We start from the raw sequence: 20640 nt of genomic DNA, 5'->3' as shown, positions 1-20640 counted from the left end.
TAATTTTACTTTAGATACTTTTCTATTCATTTTGCCCTTTGATTTCTCCCGGTGTATTTACCTGCTAGCTGATGCCCATTAAGGAACGCGTTGATTTCTTAAGCCCAAGGCGCTACCCCCAACGAACTGGTCGCCTTCCGTCCGTCTCCCCTTCTGGGCTCATTGGAATAATTTAGCTCGCACGCCATAGCAAAAAGCACACGCCCCACAGATGCAGATGGACTTGCAGTTGCAGTTACATATGCAGATGCTGTGGCAGTTGCAGAGTCAGAGTTACAGCTACAGAACAATTCAACGCCCCTAGAAACCAAGCACTGAGACTCGAATTTGGATTGGAACTTGCAAGCTCTCAACTGTCAATTATTTGTACATATATGCATGAGAGTTTGGTTTTGCAAGTCGGATACTCGGATCGGGTACTCAGATGATTCTCAGATACTCAGATACAAAGAGAGAGACTCGGTTGCTTGCATTTTAATGCGCTAAACGGCGCAAGTAAATAACCAATAATCATGGGAGCTGCCTGCTCCGGCTGCCGGTTGGTCAGCCTCAGTTTCAGCCTTAGCCTCGGCCCCAGCTCCAGCTTCAACTTCAACTCCAACTTGAAGCCGTCCAGCTTGGATGCTGCAATTTATTTTTGCATTAAATTGCAATTTGGGGAAGGATTTGAGACTGCGACTGAGACTGTGCACAGTTTTCTACCATTTATACAGATATTATCATGATTAATAATGCACAAACATGTCATATGCTCGTTTCGTGTGTGTTTGATTGGAGCGCATTAGGAGCGCGTCTCGTAATGATCGCGAAATCTGCAGATCACCAGACGATTGCAGTACCAGGCTCATCTTCAGTTCCAGCTTCAGCTCCAGCTCCAACTCCAGCTCCATGTCTGTAGTCATCCCACGGTAGCAATTATGTCGCTTAGTGCACCCCAAACGTTCGCTTATGATGATCATTGCGGCGTCGGCGCCTTCAAAAGATTAGCGATCGTCGACTGCATTCCAAGGTAAACTCCATGGGGATTTTTTTTTTCGTTTATTCGTATTTCGTATTGACACAAGCTTCCTTTAAATGACTTCCTCACACTCTCTCACTCCCTCTCGATCATTGTGATGTCGTTATATTTCGATAGTCGCGCTTTTAAATGCGCGTTTCCTGTGCCGCGTTTCTGTCAGGGACACGATCGACGCGCCGATCGCAGGCTCAGTCTGAGGTTGATTCTCAGTCGTCCCGACTCAAGGCAAATGGTACATGATTTCAAATTTCAAGTACAAGTTTACATAAAGATCGCTTCGCTAGCCAAAAACCAGTCGCCAGCTATATCTACAGCTTTGACTCTGACTCTGGTTCTGTCTCTTGGTTTGGGTCTAAATCTGAATCTGAGTCTGAGTCTGGGCACGGGAATGCCTTGCAGCCTTACACCATCTGTCACAGGGCAAGGCGCGCATTGAGATCGGCAATAAGAATGCGCTAAACTTGATTCCTTAACGCTGTGCGCGCATGCGTGGGCTGGAATTACATGATCACGATCAGCGATAAAACTTGATGTTGTACATAGCGCACAACATGAACGAGAAAAGGGGAAAAGAGACAGGTTCGGGCTCAGGCAGAGCCACAGGAACAGAAACAGAAACATAAACAGGGACAAGGACAGGAGCAGAGCAACAACTCCGCACAACAGAAAAGCTTCACTGAAGATCATAAGTCCAAAAAAAATGTCACAAAGTTGTAAGCGAACTGGGGAACTCTAGCAAAAATTAACGGAATTAAGAAACTCTAAAATAATTTCGAAAATTACTATGCAACTTTTATTTTTTTTAGATTTTAGATTTTTTTTAGAAAATAGTTGATGAAATATCTTTTGTGAAATATCAAATACGATAATTTCCCAGCGATTCAAAGACAATAAAACAGAAATTTTGACAGATTTCGCGATGAATACTCGATTACAACTGAAATCTGGAGATTATCAATTCTATATATGGAAATGACCTACAGAATTGCTGGGAATCGTTTGCCGTGTCAAATTAGTGATAGCTGTCGCTAAATTTGATTTTGATTATCAGTCTGATTTTCTATGCCGCCTGTCATCTTTGCCGATCGCTGATAATCGTAATGCTCAAAAATATTAATCTGCTTTGATTTTGGTGCGACATCCCGAAGATGCCGACCCCTTTGGAGGAAAGTAAAAGTCATAACACACATCTATGACAGCGATCAAATCGACACTGATCTTGGCCCTAACCAGTTAAGGTCGGGATCAGGCCAGTCCATTGTTAGGCGTGACTTTTTATAGGTACAAGTAATTACCAGGGGCGTTTGCTGAGTTGCCACAGTTTCGAATGTTTCAAATGTGCCACAGTTCCCGGTAACAGACGGTGGTGATGGTGGCGGTGGCGGTGGCGGTGGCGGTGGCAGAAACTGTTCATTAGCCGCAGGCGTTGCCGTTGATTGGACCAACTAATCTTTATCCCAGTCAAGATTAGGCGCTGGCTACGCTTCATATTGTTATTATTATTTTTATATTTCTCTTTTTTTTTTGTCAGTTCAGTTTTCTTATGAAATACTCGTTGTAGGATTTTGTGGTTGTGCGTGCCACAATTATTGCTTGAGGGAGCTGTGAGGCGAGAGATCTCTTATCGATTTTCGTGTGCAACGTCGAGGAATTGACATATTCACTTGGTAATATGATCTATTGAAAAGACCTCGGGGCAAGCCGGCTGCTTTTTTCAGTCGTTTTTTGAAGGTTAAATTTTTCTTGTGACAAACAATGGAGGAGAAATCATAATTACAATGGATTAGGAAATATTAATGTACGTTATTGCTCTTTCATGTTTTGCCGTTCCATCAGTTTTTTGGGCTTGGGATACTTGAGATCTCTCAATGTTGTTGTTGTTGTTGACAATGTTCTTGAGGCAAATGTACAAACAACAAATGAGTTGGCGCATGGACAAAGATCTTGAGCAAATAGAAATATTGACAAAGTGTTTGAGCAGGAGATTGTAAAAGGAAAATAATCGTATATATTCACTGAGAGAGTGGGAAACACATTTGAGGTGTACTTGAATTTCAATGAAAAATATGCACAGAACCGACTATTGATTCTAAATTAAAAAGTATCAAATTGTTAACTGGCTAAACCACTTTTCAACACTATTTATAATCAAAACTGTTTACTTAATATTTTCTTCTCTGAAATTTTCAAATATTAAACATTGATTCACTTACATGGCCCATTTTAAAAATTATTGGGTTTGATCCCCACCCTACCAAGATTACAGAAAACCCATACAAATATTTTTGTTCAGATGAGGTCAAATTTTAAGTCTAACAATAAAAAACAAATACATTTTTAGCTTGAGATTACCATCATTTTTCAACACTAATTGTTAGACAATTTTTATTTTTCAATCTTAAAATGCATTATCTCTATTTGTTAAGCTTTTTATCCTAAACTTTTCGTTTTGAGTTTTTTTCTATCTCTTTTCCTCACAGTTCTGTCTGCGGAAAAGCAAATTCATTGAGCAGCTTTTGTTAAATAAAATTGTAACTTTATTTCAGTTGCCAATTTTGACCACGTCCGAAGTGATTAAGCTTCAAGCAAAATGAGGCAAAAGCCTAACAACAACTATCAAACAACTGAACCCAAAAAAATAACAGTGTGAATGTGTTGCACCCTCCCCCCCTTTCCTCCTTAAACATTCCGTAAATGATTTGCATGCCTACACCTCAGCAACAACAACAACATAAAAAGCAACTACAATAAAAAGAACAACAAATTGAACTAAGGACTGAGCGAAATCAAATCGAAACCATCTGGCCAAAATGCGTCGTGGGAATCAGTTCAATATAATTTGCATGGGCAAATAAGTTGAGAGCGTGGTTCGGGTTGGAGTTCGGATTCGGGTTCGACTTTGACTTGGGATTGCGAATGTCAATTAATTGCAACAAACGGAGTAAAAATTGTAATGAAACAACAACAATGCAAATGGAAAATTGTTGCAATTTTCTCGCGATTGTCGGTCGGGGCAGAAGTAAAAGGAAGTAGACAACGATGATGACGACTGCCGAATTATTGACTAACTGACTGACGGAATGACTGAATGAATGGTGTGAGTACCCCCTCCATTTGTTCAAAACACTCAGCAACTGACTGACAGCCGAAGTATTTCGTTGTGCATCGTTGAATCTTCGGAATGGGAATCATTCACCGAGACACATGTCCGATCCGAGTTATTGCATTGCTATCGTCAATCGGCAATCGGCCAAATGTAGCGCCATTCGTGGCCAACGCTCTCTTGCCAAATGCTCACATTGTTTTTAGCCAAGAGGCCTAAATGGCCAAATTGATGCACGCGATTTAACGTATCTCTGATTGAGCTAATGACTGAGGCGAGACTACGTGAGAAAGAAATAAATTTCAATTTCGCATTGGCATTGGGTCAACCATCGACAACAGGGACAACAAGAACATCTCAAGTGGACTCGGATATCGTAAAATGGAAGGGGTTGACCTCCATAACATACATAGGTCTATAAACATGTAGCTTGAGAGAGGGAGACATTATTATTACTTGAAATAATAGATCCCCTCATAGTTCACCCTGAAAATCAGCTCCTCTGATAATCATGACAAGCATATGTCCCTGAGATGAAGAGAAAATAGAAAAAAGGAGATCAATAGAAGAGGAAAGAAGAAGAGACAGGGAGATACTGATGTATAATAATTGTTTTAACAAAAATAACACGAAATAAAAATAAATAATACTCATAGAATAATGATTATTTCTTGAGTTTTATTGAATCAAAAATTAAACTTAAGGTGTTATTTTGACTTTACAACAAAAAAAAAATTAAATAGTTATATTATTGGAAATATAGTTTTCAAATTGTTGTTGAATTTTTTTTCTTTAATTTTAAAAAGGTTCACTGACTAGGAATGTATATAAATTAACTCCATATATTCCTTATAAAAAAGTCAAAAAAACGCCTTTATTTTTGTATAAAAAAAAAAAAACTCAAAAAATAATCAATATACTGTGAGCTTTATTTTTTTGCTCAAAAATAATGATTATTTTATTTTATGGATAAAATAATAAAAATTATAAATTTTAAGATCATGGTGAAATTGCATAGAATTACCCTTAAAGAAAAATGTTGGTATATTTCACGTTTTTTTTTAAAGTAACTAGAAGTGAATGATTTTTCATTTGATTTCAATTGAAAAAAAATAACAAAATAATCATGGTTTACTGTCCCTGCTAACTTTAAATCCTTAAAAATTTGAATTAAATTATGAAGTATCTCTAAATTTCAGTTGTCTTCTGTCAACTCCACCGGATATGGGTATTACGTGAACTACCAATTGGTAGACTGTAATCCTTATTGTGCTGTTCCACCATAATCCACCCCCTATGGTGACTTATGATTATTCTATTGGCAACTCATTTCCTGCTGCCCATTCACTTTCAATTTCTCAGGGTTGTTCCGATCTTGAGCCTCCACTTGGTGCACAAAGGCGAATACACAAATTAATATTATAGGACTGTCTGGAACTGGGAGACTGAGACTGTGAATGTGACTGGGAAGGCCTTTAATCATTTTTAGCTGCGCTTTTTATTTTTGTTGTTGTTTTCTTATGTGGCCAAAGTAGAGCACCGCAACAGCAGGAGGAGCCTCAGTCTAAAGCTGTAAAGCGTGGCAAATATACGCTTAATTGGCTGTAGCTCAGCTCAGCTCAGTTTAGCTCAGTTCAGTTCGTGCTGGAGTTGAGCTTGAAGTCAGCGTTGGAGTCCCATGAGTTCCCGGTGCAATAAAATGCAAATTAAACGGAGGAATGGAGTCTTGGAGGCCGGAGCAGGCACATTTATTTACTTAGAACCTCCTGCTGTGCTTCCGAATTAAGTTTAAGCCCGGAGGCTAAAAATGCAAAAATGAGTTTTACTAATTTCTTAACTTGCAGCAGCCAACATGATGGACATGCCACAAGGGCAAGGTGCAAGCACCTCCTTCTTTATTTTTTTTTAGTTTATTTTCGTTTTTTAGTAACTGAATCTTAATTCTTGCATAAATCGATTTTAAATGAGTTTTTTTCAGCTTTTTTCTTGGCTTCGAACCCATAATCAAAATGTAGCGTCGCATGCAAATGTGCAGAGAAGAGTTCTACCGGTAGCGCACCAAAAAAATAAGAGAAAAAACTCCATGGTCACTCCCACCTGACTGCCGAAAAAGCGCCCGAAGGACGACGACGACGACAACGATGACGACGGCGAGAAAGAATCGGATGCGTTCTCTTCGGCGTGCGTTGAAAGTGGGGCGTGTGCCGTTTAGTATGCAAAGTGGCCCATGGGCTGTACACCGGCTGTACCGCCGTACCGCTGTGGTACCTGCTGCCCGGTAAACCAGACCCTCTTCATTCCCCCACTACCCTTATGCTTAAAGAGAAAATGAGTTATGACTTGGACTTGGACTTGGCTTGGCGGCCTCAACTCAACTCGTTTGCATATTTTAGGCCACCGTTTAATTAAAGGTTCCACAATTCTGAACATTTGAAACAGGGCACGAGCACGAGGGTCTGTCAAGAGCTCGCGACTCGCCCATAACACTTCAAGCTCTGAAAAGACTTAAGAACTATAGGAATTGGAGCTGTATCTGTAGCTGAAACTGAAGCCTCCAGCTTTCAAAAGTGTGTGTGTGTGTGTGTGCTACGGCGGCCTTTTGTGCGCTCAAGAACCTGACAGAGGCTTCGGGTCGTCGAGTCGAGTCTTCGGGCCTGTAGCTGTCGAGTCTGTGAAGTAGGCGATCTTTTAGCCATGGCCCTGTTATTTTAACGCACTCGTCGTTATATCGTGTGATATTTCAAATCAATAACCATAACTTTGGGGCCTCTAAATAACTCTATTGTACGGCGCTCAAGATTTCTCGGAACTGCTGGAAAATACTCTTTACTTTTTTTTATAAAAAATCGATCGATCGATCGATCGATGAAACCCTTGGATACCTTATGATGCTGTGCTGCGGGTGTCGTCATCGTCATCGTCATCCTTATCAGCAGCAGCAGCTAAAACTGTTCTGGGTGGCTTCTCAATAAAGCCTCAATCTTTTTGGTAAGTCTTTCTTCCTACCTATTCTCTCTTTCTGTGATAGAAAGCGGTTGATATAGTTCTATCTCTGGTCTATTAGCGCTGCTGCCTGTTGTGCATTTTATTGTCTCTCGTCTCATAATTTATACGCAGCGACACCTTCGTCGTAACTGAAACTGAAACTGAAACTCAACCTGTTTATCACACGCATTAGATCGTAACGTTGCAACGTAGTTTCAGCTGCAGCAGCTGACAACGCTGAACGGAGACGCCACAAAGATGCACCTTTATAAGGTGCACACACAACCAGACAAATACCATGAAGGGGGAACAGCGCCTTTTGTTCGTTCGCTCTATAAATTCAAGTGGATATCAATAATAAATTTCACTAATTTCTGTCATTCCACTCAAGTGCTACAAGTCTCTCTAGCTCGATTTCTCCCCCTCTCTCTCAGCCTTTCCCTATCGTTGTTGTTGTTGTCGGTGTTTGCTGCCTGTAAGTCTGTGTGTTAATGTCTTGCTTTTAACCACTTCATTGTTCGGGCGTCAAAGGTTAAGAGTCTCGCATGTTGTTGTCCATGGCTGTCGCCATCGTTGCCGCTTGTCTGCAACAACAGCAGCAGCACCAACACAGAAACAACAACAACAACAACAACAGCAGCAGCAGCGCCGCCAGCAACATGGACAACAGCGATACCCAAAGCAATGCTCAACCTCTCCCTCGCCCTCACTCTCACCCTCAACACCGCCCTCACCCTCATCTCACCTCATCGACAGATACACGGATACTTTTGCGCTTTTGTAGTTATTTTTCTTGATTTGTATTATATGGTTTTGTTTCCACATTTGTTCGACTTTTTTCTTCTTTTTTTTGGTTGCTGTGCGAGCGAGCATTTTGTGTGTGTGTGTGTGTGTGTGTACGATTGTTGTTGTTGTTATTTATCTTTGTATTATTTTCATTTTTATACACATCATTTGATTTCATTTCATTGCTCGACTGCTGCCGTTGTCGTTGTTTTTGCTGTTGCTGGGTTTTCTTAGTTATTGTTGTTATTCTTTAAAACGCCTCAAAATGCAATTGTTGATCCATCCATTCATTCAGCTTGAATTGTATTTGTGTTCCCATCTTTTGATGGGTTTTAATGGGTTTTCTTTACATAATTTCGATTGCTGGAACTCTAAGCAAATGGTTGTCCTAAGGGTTGAGTGTCTGAAAGGGGTGAAAATGTGGAAAGGTGAATACTTTGAGATAGGTCACAAGAGTGCTTGATAGTTATCACTATAGAAAATATTCTAGGAAAGACATTCTGGAATATTTTCAAGTGGTTGGGAAACCAACGCCTTGATTACATTTGATCATTAGATTTTCGTCAAATAATTTATTTTTAGTTTTAAATTTAACTATATTTAATAATCTTAAGTAAAAGTTGACAACATGATAAGGATGTATTGAATAACATATTTAATCAGGGAATAATAACGGAATCAGTACCGGAACGGTTATGTAACCGTTTTATCACTGCTGCAGTTGGCGCTAGTGACGAAAGCAGGACGAAGGGAGCGAAAGACGACTACCAATATATACAGCTAATATGGAAAAATTGCTACGACTGTTTTTTGGTACCGAAACCGGAACCGCTAATGAAAATAATTCTTTTTCAAGAACCGAAAACGAAACGCTTGTACCGGTACGGTTGCGGTACATTGTTGCAAAATTTTTTTTTCATTTTCTGTACATACATTTATCATTTATCCTTTTCTAACCACAGTAGCTATCATTAGCTCAACACAATTGCTACAATTTCATCGCAATTAATATTTTATAAAAAAAGTAACATTAGCAAATCATCCTGTATATTCTACACTCATCTTGAGATGATATAGACTGTTGCCTGACTGTCTAGCAATATAAGTTCAATTACAACAAAGTCGAACCGAATCGAATCTCACCCTAGCAAAATGACGAAACGTTTTTCCTTTTCGGTTTTTTTTCATTTTTTTTTTTTTTTTTGAATGCCATAAACAATGGATTATCTAACCACTTTACAAAGTGCGTGAAAATACGAGTAAAAAGAGTCTGGCACTTGTGTAGGAGTAGAGGAATCGCATGGAAGACTTGGATTCCGACTCAGCATTCTCATTGTCCCAATGATCATTGTTAGGCAGCTGGCTGATCACAATGCCAAACAATTAATGCTGCTTATTGTTGTAATCGTATCGCTCTCAATTTTCCAAATAGATACGATAGATATTATGTGAAAGTACGAGTTTTTTTTTATATTCCCGACACTCGACAGAAGTCAATTCTTATCGAATTGTTTTCTAAATAAACGCGCCAAGAAGGCAAACGATTCTATGGAATCGCCATAAATTGTGGGAATCTCTGTGAGGGCGAGACAGATAAAGAAGGAAAGAAAAAAATAAGAGATAGAGAGGTAGATTGTCTGCTTTTATAATACCATAATAAACTGAAACTGCAGCAAAGTGAAAAATTACCTTAGCAAGTCTTAAGCGCAGCCACTAAAACGTTTAACTTTTAGCTTTCGAGACTAATGGCAAGCCAATTTGTATACGGTCTGATATTTCATGGGGTTCAGTCTCAGGTCTCTTCTGGTACTCGTATCGGGGGTTACTTTCATCAAAGAAAGAATTTTCGGTGTTTCGCATAGCCATAAACTTATTGTTGTTCCTCGATTTTGGGCTTTTGCTAAAATTGGCATTGGGTAAGGTAGCATCAACATCCATAGCCAAGTGCTGTTAACTCTTGCATGTGAAACGTTTACGTGCTGGCATCCCTCACAGCTGTCGGTCACTCCACACACACACACACATACCCATACACATGGGTTCAATCCTCCTTTTTCCCTCCCCTTTGCCCACTGAAAATTCCCCAAAAATCCTGGGACTCTCGTCTCGCTCCAATGAAAGGTCGCTTTACGCATTCTTTCTTTCAAATTACAATATTATTATTATTGTTGTTTTCGATTCAAAGCGTGGCTTATGGCACCAGTTGTTGTTGCTGTTGTTGTGTTGTTGGTGCTGCCAAATCCTGAGAAATTTGATTGAAGTTTAAAAGGCTTAAAAGCGCAGCCAACTACCAGTTAAAGTTGAAGTTTCTGTTGCGATTTTCAGTTGCCATTCAGTTTTATTGCCGGCATTATCATCCTCATCGTTTGTTGTTCTTTCGTCTTTCGCATCAGATTGTGAATTTGAATACTTCGGTCTCTTTTCCTCCTCTGCCTCTGCCTGCATTTTACTCTTTTCATTCTTTTTTTTCTGTATTTATATAGTCTGCAAAGCCATTAAAAGGTCACAGTTCATGCACGTGCAACGGTCGCAATGTGAAAAAATTTAGTTTCGATTTAATTAACTGAAATACAAAAAACTCTTGGGGATTTACAGGAGCTATAAAAGCAGTTGTTACTGTAATGCCATTAAAGAAATAAATATTAACTGTAAGCATTTCTAAACTTTTCTTTTTTATTTTAAAAGTATTTCACAACCCATCATATATATTCCTTAGCAATCATAATATTTTAAGGATACTTATGTTAGTTAAATATTAAATTTACAAAAAATGAAATACAGCGATAATTACTTTTCACATTAAAAAAAATGTTACTATAATCTATCTTATATGATTATCATTTGTTTATGTCATCATCATTATAAATACTCAATTCGTAGGTGAATTGTGATTTATCAAGCCAACCTTTGATGTCTCCGTGGATCAAATCTCACTGATATTATTCCTTAGGCTTTTCCACACTATTTTGTCTAGATCTCATTGTCTCTATCCCGCGATGCACTTGTGTCCTGAGCCCTCCCAAAAACTATAGCATATACGTTATATTTTTGGGTTTTTTTTATTGTTGTTGTTGTTTTGAGCCATCGATTGATTTATGCGCACCTTCATGAACCACATGAGCCTATATATCACAACCCGCTTGTGCTACGATATATCACAATCGTATCCATCAGCCATGAAATATTGCTGCTCCTAGTGTGCGCTCTCTCTCTCTCTCTCTCGCTTGCTCTAACTCATGATGGCATCTCTTTTACACATTTGATAGCTCCCCCACCTGGCACGATAAATTCCACGCCCGATATTATCGTCGGGCCACACAATGGCCAAAAGCCGATACAAAATTTATAGCCCACCCGGCCATAGACATTGCCGTCGACATTGAAATCGACATGGACATGGACCCGTTGAAATGATATGAGACTTGACCCCCTCGCTCTCTGTTCTTGCCTCTGATATCATCTCCTCATCTACATTTCAGTTTAAGTATTGTATATTCTTTTTAGTTTTTATTTTGTTTTTTTTTTTTTTTTGATGGTCAATTAAAATTGGTTATTATGAGTCGGTTGAGGTGCGATATAAGTGCGATATATCTCGATATTGTATATATGCATGTGGCGTTTAGGAATCTGTTTCTGTTTTATGTTTTATGCTTTCTGTTTCTTTTTTTTTTTTTGTTGTGTACTCCACACAATACCGTTCTTTTATGAGCCTTATGACATATAAACTTTTCGATTCTAATGTGTGTGGTGCTCATTAAACTATAAAAGAAGCTGAAGAACTTCTGCATTATGGTTATCGCAGTTGTTGTTGTTGTTGTCATTTCACAGGTGTGTGTGAAGGAGTCGCTGTTTCTACAGTGGTATCAATAAAGTAGTTAAGTGCCTGCTCTGTCTCTGGTAGCCAAAACGCTTGAAATGGAAGTTGCGTGACGAGACTGAGACTGAGACTGGGATTGAGACTGGGATTGAGTCTGGGATTCAGACTGGGTTCGAGACTGGGACTCTCTAAAATGACGTCCATCTGCAACAGCAGCATCGACGGCAGCCGCATCGTCATCATCAGTTAAATGAAATGATTGAAGCTGAATTGAAGTCTTTAGTCAGCGCAACACGCAAGGCAACAATTGGCTCAGCTTCTCACTGAGAAGGGGAGAAGTTGAGGACGGAGGCGGAGACGGAGACGTAGACGGAGTCTCTACTGATAAGCTGTCAATGGAAACCATTGGCTGGTCAGTGATCCAAGCTGGCAGTTGCTTCATTAATCACAACATGATGTAAATTTCTTTAGAAGCCGCTGCAGTTTCTGCCTTCTCAATTTGCATTCCCTAAATTGCGCATACGCCGCGTTTGACCTCGCATTGGTTGCCATAATATGTGCAATATCACTAATTTATTTACTGTCCAACAAAGAGAGAGAGAGAGAGAGAGAGAGAGAGATACATGCTGTGTGTGGACGCTCATCAGACGCCAAAAAAAATAAAACTACAATATTGAGCTCCATATCGATTATGTGAGGTTACTTTGACTTCGACTCCGACTCCGACTGCGACTTTGACTCTGCCTCCGACTGTTGCTTGTTGGCTGGAATGTGCAACGTCATTATTTTTATGATTGTTCAGGTATTCAAAATGCTCTCGGTGCTTTATGAACTCCTCTCGCTTGCTCCATCGACTATACAATATTTTCTTTAGTCAATCGAAGTTGTCGATGTGACTTTTATATGCCACTCAATCGTTTTAGTTGTTGCTGTTGTTGTTGTTATTGTTGTTGTTGTCTATCAGCGGTGCGGGTGTTAAAGACCACTGAAGACAATTGTTATTTTTAATATCATTGTTGGCACATTGCTGTTGCCGTTGTTGAGAGCATTCACTGTAAAACTCATACAACATCAACATCAACATACAACACTCAGTCATACTTGGATTTTGACTCTGACTCCGAGTTTGAGTCTGGCGATTGTTATTGTAAGCCATGTCTAGTGATATGATTTCATATTGTGCTTTGCAGCTTTTTCAGCCTTTCAGAGGAGGCCGCCGACGCCGCCAACGTTGAGCTCTTGCCATCCAATCCAATCCATTCCCATCCCAACTTATCCAATCCAATCCGATTCGAAGCGATGTCAATGTAGAAGTGACCGAAATGCAGAAGTGTGATCTTCAAGATATTCGTTCTGGCGATAAGAAAAATACTTAAATGACCCCAATAAAATATAAGTTTTCCCGCAGAAGCTGCTTTTTGCAAATTTTATTATTCAAAATTAATTTTATGGCAAAAAAAATGACAAATTTGGTTTTTTAAAAGCTCAAACTGTTTTAAATTTGTTATAATATAAACTTAACTATTTTTTGGTTTTTTCAAACATCTATTGTGAGATCTCGATAGTTTTTAAATATCTACAATCAGCAGAAAATTAAATTATTTTTCATGCTATAATTATTTTGTTATTATAATAAATATTTTTAAAATTGTCGATATCATATAATATATTACTTGAATCAATCGTAGACAGGATCTGATATGATCTATGAGATAAAATGGGCTTTGAAAATTTATGATATGAATTGGTGATTGAATTTAAGACCTATGATTAAAACTGATATGACTTATGATCTATAATATGAAATTATAATTATTATAATACTAGCTATAAAATAATATAATTTTGATTTTATATAACTTTCTCAATATCGTAATACCTGTTGTAATTGTAATACACGAAAAATTGTATAAGAATATCATTGATCGGATAGCATTTACCTTTAATAAATGTTGCAAGTATTGTTTGGAGAATCCTCTTATTGAATTGTTCTTAAACTCAGACATATTAAAATATATATTTTACATTATTCAATTAAATTTTTAAACATTTAATGTGCGACTTTTAATAGATGAGTCATTCAAATCGACCTTTCACATATGTTTTCATTATCCTATCAGTTCGATCTTAAAATCGCGTTATATTTGTCAACTAATCGTCGTCACTTCATTGTCGCAGCCATTAGGTATCGAACGGATCGTTAAATCTATACAAAATACTCGTATATTCATTTATATATTCACTCATATAAAAATAACAGTTTTACTGAGTGCCAGATTTATCAGGGTAACAGGGTATAAAACAAAAGCTTAGATCGGCTATGCAAATCAGGTATTTAATTTGAAGACCACCCAAAAAAACTGAGAGTTAAAAGCAATTTGCATTTGCATCATCATTCGAAAAACTGAGGAACAGCTGAATGAACGAATTGATTTGAATACAAACTCGTTGAAATATTCAATTTTCGTTCAGTGTCTAATTAATTGTTTGTTGATTTAGTTGATCATTGAAAAACGCCTCCGAGCTTGTCGTTATTTTATGTGAGGCAAACGCATAAAAATCGCTGAAATTCAGTAATCAAAAAAAATTTAGACATTCTGTCTCTCTACACACTCGGAAGACTGTAGATAGGAGAGTGGAGACGGAGACGGAGACGAAGACGTTGCTGATAAACCGGAGTCACTGCAACTCAGACAAGGCAATGAAACTGCCCACACAGACGACACAAAGTGGCAAGATACAGAGGCAGATGATGGTGCTGATGATGATGATGATGACGATGATGATGATGATGCTGGTTGCTGTAAGTTGAACCCCTACTCCAACCCCTATCCCTATCTCTGTCCCCGTCTCCGTCCCCGTTCCCATTTTTGACCGCAGCCACAATTATCAAGTGTGAAAACCAGCGAATAACAAATTAAGCGAGTGATACGACATTCAACTTGGACTCGAAGTTGAAGTCGAAGTCGAAGTCAAGCCTCGAAATGTATTGAATGCATATGGATACCACACAGTGCGAAGGAGAAGAAGAATTGAAGAACCAGGTGAAGAGAGTGGTGAGCACTACTCCGATATCAGTTTTATGGGTGGCCCACATGTCGAGGGCCATAAAGTAGAAAATTATCACCTTTTAAATTGAAGAATCCAAACAAATTGAAACGGATATCGTGTTTAAGTGCTATCGACATCACTTCTATTAGCCAAGGGAGTTGGCCACGTTGACATCCAATCCCATGCCAGGCGACATGGTTACATGACTCTCCTTAACAGCATATCTTTCTCCTGCCTCCCTACCTCCTTGCCTCCCTACCTCCTGCCTCCCTCATTCGCAGTCTGCTGTTTCCTCTCCTGCGACAAGCCAATTAAAAAGTGGAAAAAAATATAAGAAAAAGGAAAAGAAAAAGAAACCGCATCGAAATGCGTGGGTTTGAACTTGCATCGTGATCGGGTTCGGGTTCCCAATGGAAGCCTGGCCCATTAGCCAAAATGTGTAGGCTGTATCTGCAGCTCAGGTGTGTGTGTCTGAGTGTGTGTGTGTGTGTGTGTCTGTGTGTGTCTCGATTAAGCATCAAACTCGCAGCAGGATGCGTTTGCTATTTGATTTGCTGGACAGTTGGACACTTGCTGCAGTTGGCAATTATGCTGCATTACGTGACACAGTTGACAGTTTTGTGACTGTGACTACGACTTGACCATTGATATCAAGCTCTGGGCCTAATTGAACTACCTACCACCTGCCTTGGCCATGTCATATGACCAGTACAAGTTGCAGTCGCAGTCGCAGTCTCAGTCGCATTCTCAGTTCATCCTCGATCTGTGATCAACAGCAGCAGTCAGACCCGTGGCCATGGGGTCGTCGGGCCAGAGCAGACAGCAGTCTCCAGATACCCAGATCCCCAGATCCTCAGGTCCCCCGAATCCCTTGGGTCCTCAGGTTCCTCACCTCCGGTGCCCAGTTTTCACTGTGAAGCCTATGCCCGCCATAAATGCTCGCTCCGTGGGAAATGGCGTGTGCCCTCGAGGCGTGTGCCGACCAATTTGACTCCTCGCGAACTGGAAAAATACGAAGGTAATAATTCACAAAAAAATATTTGCAGAAACTTGCATGGGAACAATCGCGTTGGACGTTGATTTCTCGAAAAGCGTTCGTTCGTTCGTTCGTTCGTTGTTCATTCGGCTTCGCAAGTCAAAAGCGACTCCAACTTCATGTAAGACACTCGCTCTGTGTGTGTGTGTGTGTGTGTGTGTGTGTGTGTGTGTGTGTGTGTGTGTGTGTGTGTGTGTGTGTGTGTATGCATGAGGTGGCTGCTCATTTTATCAGGCCAGGGCTGCATCAGCTGCAACCGCTGACCGAAGGTGGAGTCAGCTTTTTGGGGCGTGTGCAAATTGCAGGAATATTTCATCCTTTTGCACAGCAACTGAAATACCACAACAGAGAGGGAAAGTTAAGATCTGAAAAGCTTGCAGTTTGTGAATTCTGAATATTGCACATCAAATATTTCAATAATTGTTTATAAAAATTAAATTAAAAGTAAAAAGTATATATTTAAATAAATGTTGAATAATGGAAAAGGAAAGTTAAGATCTGAAAATCATCCGCATTCCAGTATATAGTAACATTAACAATTACTATGTAAATAAATATTGATTTATATATAATAATCAATAACTATTAAGTTGTGCTTTGGCATATATATTTATATAACTAGTTAAAAATCTTTTTTTTTTTTATAATTTACGAAGCAGAGCGAACCTATACAATTAAAGAGCTGGGACTCAAGGATGTAATCAAATACAAATTTTTTAAATCCATAAAGTCCATTATTATTATGATTGCTCTAAATATTTCAATTAAATAAAATAATACATAATTTTCATTATTTTAACTCTTACATTTTTTAACATTAATCATTCTGCAATATTCATTTAATGCTTAGCTAAATTTTCATATTTCATTACAATTTTTTTAAATACCTAAAATTTTAATTATTTAAATAATAAACTTTCCGAAACTTATTTTTTAGTGCATTAAAATATATTTGACATATTTTAATTTTATTTTTGAGTTTTGATAACTATTTAGCCGCATTAGTTTTGCAATTTGTATTTCACATTTTATTTGCACCCATTTTGCAGTATTAATGCAAATTTTATGACCACTTGTTAAGATATATTCGTAATTATAAAATAAAATTATTAAATTTTTCTTAGCATCAATAACATAGTATTTTTGTTTTTACATTTTGAAATTGTTACGCAATTTAAAATTAAATTAAATTTGCATTATCATAATTGTGCAGCCTTTTTAATGTTTTATTTATATCTCAATATGATTAATTTCATAATTTTGTATAATAAAATTTCTTGGTATTTCATCATGTGCTGTTTTAGGCCCTGTTGCTGCTGCTGCCTTAATGCGGCCCAAAAGCTTTTGGCCCCACTTGACTTGACTACCAAAAAGCAAAAGCTCATTGCCAAACCGCGCTCAACACGCCCCCGTTTATGTCCCGAAACGTTACGCCCCCTGTCTACCCTTGCCAGTCCCCCACCCGCCCAGATTCCCCCCCTTTTGTGTATTAACACAGCCGCAGTCGAAGCCAGAGCCACTGACTAAGTGCGAATCTGTGGCGCAATCAGTTGGCAAGTTTCGACAGTGACTGCGACGTTGACTGCGCCGTTGACTGTGCCGTTGACTGCAGCAGCGACTGCGACTGAGAGTGGCATAGTTTCTGAATTTATTTTGCCAGACTGAACGACCGACTTGGTCGGGTCACGTCCACTTGGGGCTGCTGAGGCTGCTGAGGCTGCTGATGATGATGATGGCGGTTGCTGTTGCTGCCACAGTTGCTGTTGCTGCTGCTGCTGCTGCTGCCACGGCTGCCGTTAAAGAAGGCGAGTAGGTGGATCGTACGTTTGCTTACTAACTGCCGTGGTCAAAATGTTTATCAACTTTAATATTAAATTGTATGCCAGCTCTCTGACCGGTCGAGGCTGCTGACCATAAAGCACACCGCTGCCCCTTGCCCCTTGCCTCCTGTTTCATGCCTCTTGCCACACGGCAACAACAACTGGCTGCCAACCGCACCGCCCGCAATTGCCGGCAATCAGATGTATTGTGGCTTGTCCAGCCGGTCAGACTTCGTCTCCGCCTCCGCCACCGTCACCGCCCCCGCCTTTATGGTACCTGCCCCTGCCCCTGCCGCTGCCCCAGTCCCTGCAACATGCCCCATGTGCGCTGGTGTGGCAAGCGAGCTCCGCGTGCTCAGCTTTCGTGCTGCACATGGCCGGCGGCCAAATTTGTCGCACGTTGAGTATTTTTAAACCATGAGAAAATCCTTTGGCGCTAATAGCCCGAATTCCTTGTGCTTAACATAAAAATCGCCTCATGCTGCAGTGCATCATGCAACATGGGCAACATGGACTTGCGATTGCTTCAAATTAGTTGGGGCAACTTTAAGGGGCAAGGTAGTATTTGAATGTGTGTGTGTGTGTGTGTGTGTGTGTTGTGCATATGCAACTAAGCGATGGAGTGCCATGTTTTTTGTGAGTTGCAAGTTCTTATTGCCATTTTCTGATGTTGCAGCTAATGTTGTTGTTGCAGCTATTGTTGTTGTTGTTGTTGTTGCCGTTGTTCCCATAATCATGTGAAAATGGAAAACGGTTCTAAGCCAACTGCCAAGTCATACACAAATGTTGGATCCAAGCAGCTGGGTATCTCCATGAACTATGATTTCCCCTCCTAGTTTTGATGTGGTGTCTAACTAATTTATGCATTAACTGCTGCTTGCCGCATGCAACCGCGGGGCATCCACAACAGCCGTTGTGGCCAGACACTTGCAAGTGCTGTGAGCCCAAAGGTGTTGCAAGCCGTGTGTGATATCCTAAGATAGGTTCAGAGAGAAAGTACTAGTATAGAGTAGAGACAGGGCCTGGGAAAGTTCACATTAAATATTTTTATTATTTTATTAAGCCAACCTCACATAAAAACAGCACTTGAAACCTAATTGAAATCGACTTTATTAGCCAATTATCAATTGAATTTCTGTAGTTTTATTTAAGGCTGTAAACCTCCAAAACTTTGTTAAAGTTTAAAGAGCAAGACTTTGGTTCGGGTTGTGAACTGGATCCCCTTAACCCAAGGTATGGGTTCGAACCTTGGCTCAATTTAAAAAAAAAAAATTTTTCTCGTCATTTTAAGCCAATTAAATTTTTTATTTTAAGAAAATTAAATTTTAATAATTATCTTTTTATACGAAGTCTAAAATAATTGCGTAATATTAGAAAATCATAAAATTGTATAAATTTTTTTTTTTGTTTTTTAACAATTTCAAGGGTTCCTTCCATGATCCGGCTCAGTCTGTCTATAAACTCAAACCGAATCGGCTCTGCGAGGTACTGGCTAGAACCGGCTTATAGCCCTAGTTTTATTTAAATAATTTCAAACATTTTTCATTGAACCATTTATAAGGAATTTCAGATGGCTAATAATAAAACTATCCCAATTTTCTGATTGAATTAATAAAACACTTGATATCAATAATGCTTCTTATAATAGTTCAAAATAAAGTTGTTATATAAGGTTCTTGCATAGAACAGTTAATTTTAATTAAATTTTTTTCTATATATATATATATATATATATATATATATTTATACCAGTTACTTAAAAAATAAGTAAAAGGGTATATTGTTTTCGTTGGAATGTATATAACAGGGAGAAGGAGGCATCTCCGACCCTATAAAGTTTATATATTCTTGATCAGCATCAATAGCCGAGTCGATATAGCCATGTGTGTCTGTCCGTCTGTCCGTCCGTCCGTCCGTATGAACAAAAGGATCTCAGAGACATAAGAGATAGAGATACCAAACTTTCACTCACAGACTTCTATAAACCCCACGCAGATCAAGTTTGTTTCAAATTTAAGCCACGCCCCCTCCGCCTCCGCAAATCACGAAAAACCACTACACCCACAGTTTTTAAGATATTACGATTTTTGTGATAATTAACGATATCTATTAGTATTATCTATCATCCCACTGAATCGCATTAGGATCGGACAAGTTGAACGGCAGTTATGGCGAATAAAAGTTTTCAGAGCAAAATAATTATTTTCGTTAAAGTTCTTTTATATATATTAATGGTCGGGATCTCGACTATAGCCTTTCCGACTAGTTTATGTATAGAAATAAGTACAGGTAACCTATGGTCGGGATCTCGACTATAGCCTTTCCCACTTGTTTTTATAAATATTCTCCAAAATATCTGTCAGTTAGTTATATTAGAATTCATAATTGATATAATTAATATAAGTACATACCAAATATAAGTATATACCAAATTTTCTATAGCAATTTAAATAAAATCTTATCTGTTAATAATGCTAAAGTATTTAATCCAATATAAATAGATATAGTAATATGTATGGTACACAATTTACAATCACTCTAATCGTTTAACGCTTTGAATAATATTTTATACAATAATTCAAATAAAATAAAAATTATAATTCAGGAATTTCAATCACCAAAACCTTCACAAAGTTATGTTTCAAGCTAAAATTAATGATTTCTGTCGTAAATCTTCAAAGAATACAAAATTCTGTTTAAATTAACTGAAACCCGCTAATATGAGTATCATTAATTTGATTGACTTTTGATTTGCTTTTAATTTCTCCGACAATTCAATGAAAATAATTCCCTCTAATCTTTGCTTAACACTCAATTTGGCGAATTCTCGAAGCTGTGCACAAATTTCTTAAGGTGATAATTAGCATATGATAATGATCACAACGCAACTTGATGATGATGATGATCAAGCTAAAATTGATGGCGACACACAGAAGTGCACAGACAAATGCCAGAATTGTTGTTAACAAATTAACGTAGAAAGCGCAACGAACCCAAAAAGCTTGTGTACCCCCAATCCCAATT

Source organism: Drosophila innubila (genome assembly GCF_004354385.1).
Source record: "Drosophila innubila isolate TH190305 chromosome 2L unlocalized genomic scaffold, UK_Dinn_1.0 4_B_2L, whole genome shotgun sequence".
In the NCBI taxonomy this organism is placed as follows: Eukaryota; Metazoa; Arthropoda; class Insecta; order Diptera; family Drosophilidae; genus Drosophila; species Drosophila innubila.
The sequence above is the reverse complement of the archived record's forward strand: the minus strand, read 5'-3'. Positions refer to the sequence as shown.